Source organism: Saccopteryx bilineata, chromosome 11 (assembly GCF_036850765.1).
Source record: "Saccopteryx bilineata isolate mSacBil1 chromosome 11, mSacBil1_pri_phased_curated, whole genome shotgun sequence".
Classification (NCBI taxonomy): Eukaryota; Metazoa; Chordata; class Mammalia; order Chiroptera; family Emballonuridae; genus Saccopteryx; species Saccopteryx bilineata.
The window spans coordinates 37,587,265-37,593,264 of record NC_089500.1 but is presented as its reverse complement, the minus strand read 5'-3'; positions in this window follow the sequence as shown (position 1 = coordinate 37,593,264).

Sequence of the window (6,000 nt, the reverse complement as noted above, 5' to 3'; positions counted from 1 at the left end):
GGTTCGATTCCCGGCCAGGGCACACAGGGGAGGCGCCTATTTGCTTCTCCACCCCTCCGCCCCGCTTTCCTCTCTGTCTCTCTCTTCCCTTCCTGCAGCCGAGGCTCCATTGGAGCAGGGATGACCCGGGCACTGGGGATGGCTCTGCGGCCTCTGCCTCAGGCGCTAGAGTGGCTCTGGTCGCAACATGGCAACGCCCAGGATGGGCAGAGCATCGCTCCCTGGTGGGCAGAGCGTCGCCCCTGGTGGGCGTGCCCGGTGGATCCCGGTCGGTTGCATGCGGGAGTCTGTCTGACTGTCTCTTTCTGTTTCCAGCTTCAGAAAAATGAAAAAAAACCCAAAAAACTGATGATTGATGTTTCTCATCTCTCTTTGTTCCTGTCTGTCTGTCTCTATCTATCCCTCTCTCCGACTCTCTATCTCTGTAAAAAAAAAAAATCTATTGGAGTTTCTATTCTAAAACGTATAACAAAGACAATATTTCTATAAAGATGAGAGAACAGAGGAAAGAATTTAACATTTTAAAACTTTTTCTGAAGGTGAAAGATTTAAGTAGTAGAACTTGGCAGTTACAAGACAGTGATAGAGAGGTAAGGTGGAACATGGGAAATCTGGTCAGTGATATTGTAATAACTATGTATAGTGTCAGATGGGTACTGGACTTATCGGGGTGGCCACTTTGTAAGTTATATAAATGTCTAATTAGTGTTTTATACACCTGAAATTAACATAATATTATATGTCAGTTGTAATTAAAAAAGAAAAATATTTTTTAAAAACCAAAAGGTTTTTGCTGATGATGGAAATGAGGCTATTGTGCACTTAAAATGTAACTAATGCAACTTTGGAAGTAAACTTTTAAAATTTCACTTTAAATAAATTAAATTTAAATCTAAATAGCCATTTGTTGCTAGAGTCTATGTAACTGTAAAGGTATTCATGAAAATTAAAGAAATAAAATAAAACTCTGAATAGAAAAATAGAAAAAAATATATGAACAATTTACAAAAGAATAAAGCCCAAAGTTATTTACACATATGAAACAAGTCTCAAACTCACAAGTAAACATTGAGAGGCCAATTCAGATAAAAATGAGACATTAGAAAAACTATACAATTGGATAATTTTAAGAGTAATTGGAGATAGAGAAAACTCCATGTACTGTTAATAAAAATGTAGATTTAACATCCTTTCTGTAGAGTGGTCCAGAAAACCTAGGTAACTATATTTGTACTCCATATCCAGTATGTATACATGAAGAGAAAATTTGAACGGACCCACAGGGACCCAATGTGATGTTTCTAATGGCAGGATGTTGAAGATATGGGGCCAGAAAAATAAATTTTTCTTCTACCTTTCCAAGTTCTGGCTCGACTAATAGTCCAATGAACCTGAGAGATATTAACAGGAAAAATAACCCAGTTTACCATGTAAGTACACACAGGGTTTCTGTAAGTATGTGGCCTGAGGACACTTGTAGTTGTGGTTTCTATGCCATCCTGAGACAAGGAGAAGGGAGGTGGGCAACGGTGGCTGGAACTTCAAAGGGTAGAAAGGCAATCTACATGAAGGAGAAAAGCAAATGTTTGGCAGGCCATCTTTAACGGAAGGACGCAGAGAGAAGTCTGAATAAATAAGCTTTGCTAGGTTCCTCTCTTTCTATAACACATTTGTTCATATTAAACTGTGGCTATTTTTAATGCTATCTCCCTGCCTGGAGTACGTTCTCTATCTAAACTCTCTTAGGCATTTTGGGGGATGTAAGGTCATAGTTTCTTCCTGCCTTTTGTTTTCTAACCACTAAACAGCAGAAAGGAGAAATATCCCGAAAGGCATGTTTTGGGGTGACAAACTCTGTTGTCACTCAAAAACTATCTGACTATCCCTCTTGGACTGTGACTAGATTCTATGCAGTGGCTACAGTAGAAAGATTCAATTGGTTTATACCAGTTCAGCAGAACTGGTACCTAACTTTTTGTTGAGTTCAGCGGTTCGGTTGTTAAAGTGGCACTTGTAATCAGGGTTCTCTCTAAGGTGGCACCATGGCAGCCGCCCAATGTAGAAATCACAAATTTACATTCTTTACTCTTTTTTTAACATTCATCTGGGCAACAGTGTATTCTAAGCACCCGTAGTAATGTTCCTTCCGTCCATAGGTGAAAATATTGCAAGGGAGAATGCCAATCATGAAGCAATATGGTATTATCTTAAATAACATTTTATTGCTTTTTGTCAGGTATTATTTAATATTTTTCATTAATATTTTAAAACTCTTGTAACATAAACTAGTTTTGTGTAACTCTTTTATTGCTCTTATTTAAGTATTAAATGCATGAAATAATAAACTATTTTTCGGTAGTTGTTAAATATTTGAATCTCACCACTGAGTGACTACCTACATAACCCACGATAATGCAGCTGTTGGAAGTAACAGATTAGCTGTTTACATGGCAATACGAATACATCTTAATAATAGTTCTTCAAAACATATCTAAAATGTGACCACCCTCTGGGTCCAAGCCAGCATCATTACTGTGATAAGCTTTTTTCTTCATTCTACCCTTGCTGCCGAGACTGTATTTACAAAGAGTGATCCTTTCAAACCAACAGTGCTGAACTTCACTTGAGTCTTGTGATCCTGGAAAACAGTGAAGGTTTAAAAATCCATCCACACTTTTGTGTTCCAGAATATGGCTTATGGCAAAACAAAAAAACAAAAAAACAACCCACCCCAGTCTCCTTTATCCTCCTGAGAATTGGCTGACCTCCACAAAACATGCCCTTATTACTCCACTCCTCCATGGGTCTTCCTAGTCTTGTTCATCCCTCCCTAAAATAAAAAATTATTTTCTGTCTAATTTTTGTATTCCCTTCCTCTTATCACACTAATCTTCTCATATAAATTCTATCCTACCAAAATTAGTTGTTTCAGTTTGACAAAAATACATCAGATCACATCGCTCCTCTGCTCAAAATTCTCCCATGGCTCCCATTCACTCATAGTGAAACCAAAGACAATAAAATGATCAAAATAAATATTAAAAACATTTTTAATTGATTCACAGAGTGAAGAAGGGAGAGAAAGAGGAAGACAAAGAGAAACATTGATTTGTTGTTTCACTTATTTATGTATTCATTGGTTGATTTTTGTATGTGCCCTGACTGGGGATTGATCCTTAGCACATTGGGCTACCTGGCCAGGGCAAAAAAGTAAACATTTTAGGCAAGGTGCAAAAAGCTTCAGATCAGCCTCCTGGGCAAAGTGTGAAGTTATTTTATTTTTCCATTTGAGATTCTACATTAATTTCGTAAACTTCTATTATCAATATTTTTTTAATTGATTTCACAGAGAGAGGTGTTGGGGAAAAAGCAAGAAGTATCAACTCATAGTTGCTTAACTGATTACTTGTCTTATGTGCCTTGACCAAGGAAACCCGGTTTTTCAAAACAGTGACCTCAACATTCCAGTTCGACACTTTATCCACTGCACCACCACAGGCCTATTATCATTATTTTGTTTACAGTTACTGGAGCTTTTAAAATGCCTCTTTAGAACAGATTTAAATGTTAGAGACCTAGTAAAATAAGTTCTTTCTTGATTTATATATATATTTTTTCCTTCAGTGAAGACTTCATGGTCATTTTGATAGACTTCTCAAATATAAACACATTTCTTTAAGCCTGATTTAAAGACTTCTAATGATACTTCTTTCTGAAACTTTAATTTGAACCATTATAGGTTGGTATTTTTCATTATGTTTTAATAAATATTAATTATAAGAATGCTGTTGTAAAGGAAAAAGAATGTCTTGTTATGAATGACAAAAATAAGAATCTATATATTTTTAGATAATTTGCCTTAAACTCAGCAAGGACAAGGGAAAAGAAAAAGTTTTAATTAAGACCACATGGGTCTTTAATTTATCAGTGAAATGAAGAGTGTAATATATATATTTTTAAATATGACCTAAATTATTTGCAATTGAAGCCTCTGAAATTACAGAAATAAATGTGATAATGATTGTGATGACAGGTAATCTAGATTTTGCATAAAGGTTAAATATTTGATGTTCCGTTTACTCTTCTACTTACACAATTTTTATGTATAATTAAATTCACGAAAACTCTTGACAAGCAGCAAAGCTCTAGTGGTAGAAACTAAAGATGGTGAATTAATTTCTTTTTTACTCAGCCTAACATTGAGCAGAAAAAGTACTACCCAACAGAAGCAGGTTAACGGCTGAGAAGGAAATACAATCTGTGGTGGTTTTCAAATTTTAGTCTGTATAAGGCTCACCTGATGATAATGGAGATTTCTAGTGCATGTCAAAAAATTCTGAAATGCTGAAGATCTGCAATGGATCCTAGAAACTTCATTTTTAAACCCGTGTTATTTAGATGTGGACTGATTTACACTGACTTAAACTAACCTATAGACCAGGCATAGAGCTGGTTTTCTTGTCTACCTCTCTGTTCTTTTTCCATTCCACCCTACCACCAACAATAAAAAAATTATCACCAATCTTATTATGGTACGTTATCTTGGGGCAGAAAAATACTAAAGGGTGTCAAAGTGGAAACTGTATTTGTGAATGCCAGTGAGGACTTCCATTAAAGAAAAATCCAGGCCCTGGCCGGTTGGCTCAGTGGTAGAGCGTAGGCCTGGCGTGCGGAAGTCCTGTGTTCGATTCTCGGCCAGGGCACACAGGAGAAGCACCCATCTGCTTCTCCATCCCTCCCCCTCTTTTTCCTCTCTGTCTCTCTCTTCCCCTCCTGCAGCCAAGGCTCCATTGGAGCAAAAAAGATGGCCCGGGCGCTGGGGATGGCTCCATGGGCGCTGCCCCATGCACTAGAGTGGCTCTAGTCACAGCAGAGCGACGCCCTGGATGGGCAGAGCATCGCCCCCTGGTGGGCGTGCCGGGTGGATCCCGGTGGGGTGCATGTGGGAGTCTGTCTGACTGCCTCCCCGTTTCCAGCTTCAGAAAAATACAAAAAAAAAAAAAAAAGAAAGAAAGAAAGAAAGAAAAAGAAAAATCCATAAACTCAATATCTAGCCAAAATTTTTGGGAAAATATATAGAAAATGCATAAGATAAAAATATTAGTAATTTTATTGTGTTAAAAGTGGTTTTAATTGAAAAAATAGTAGGCAAAATTAAAAATTATTTTAAAATGATTTAATAAGGATGATTAAACCGTTTTAAATCAACTTTCTAAAAATGGAGAAAAAGGCTGAATCTAAGAACTGGATGACATGTTTTCACAAGTCACGTGGTTTCCAGTTCTTTGCTTTCCGATATTGGAAGGTAGGAGACTACTGGTTTCACTAAGCTAAGATAAAGTTGCACTATTCCTTCTAGGCCCTCCTACTTAAAACGGAAAAGAAAAATGGAAATAATACATCAAGTAAACATAGAAAGATTCTGGAAGGTGGAAATAAGATGAGCTACCTAAAGTGTTCAGGATCTCAGAACTGATTCTGGGGAGCCCCTTGAGTTTTCTCATTGCCTCCCATAGATGCTAGACACAGCACTGCAGAGCCTCTGGCTAAGAGCCACCAACAGGCACAGACCAAAAAAGCTCCAAGAAAGGCCTGTTTCACCGGGCGGAGGAACAGTAAAAAGGTGGCCTTGTAACCGGAAGTGTTTTTAGTGATACTTGCCTTACCCAATTAATGAAAAACAGTTACCACCATCACCAGGACAATTCAGGGAGTTAATTTTATATCCTTACCCCACACTCCTTATTTCACCTGTCCCACCAATTATGGGAGTCTGAGCAAGGAGTTGATCATCCATCCTATACCATCAGAAGCAGGTAATGCTCAGAGGTTTATTTCAGGGTAGCATCAGTTGGATCCATCAATAGAAGAATCAAAACTTGATTAGGTGAAAGGTGCACTGCTACTCACTAATATGCTTCACTCCATGTCAGTAAGGTCCAATAGGGTTCAGACCGTCCAACTCCACCTGGTATTAATGAGATTGAACAAGGTGCTGAA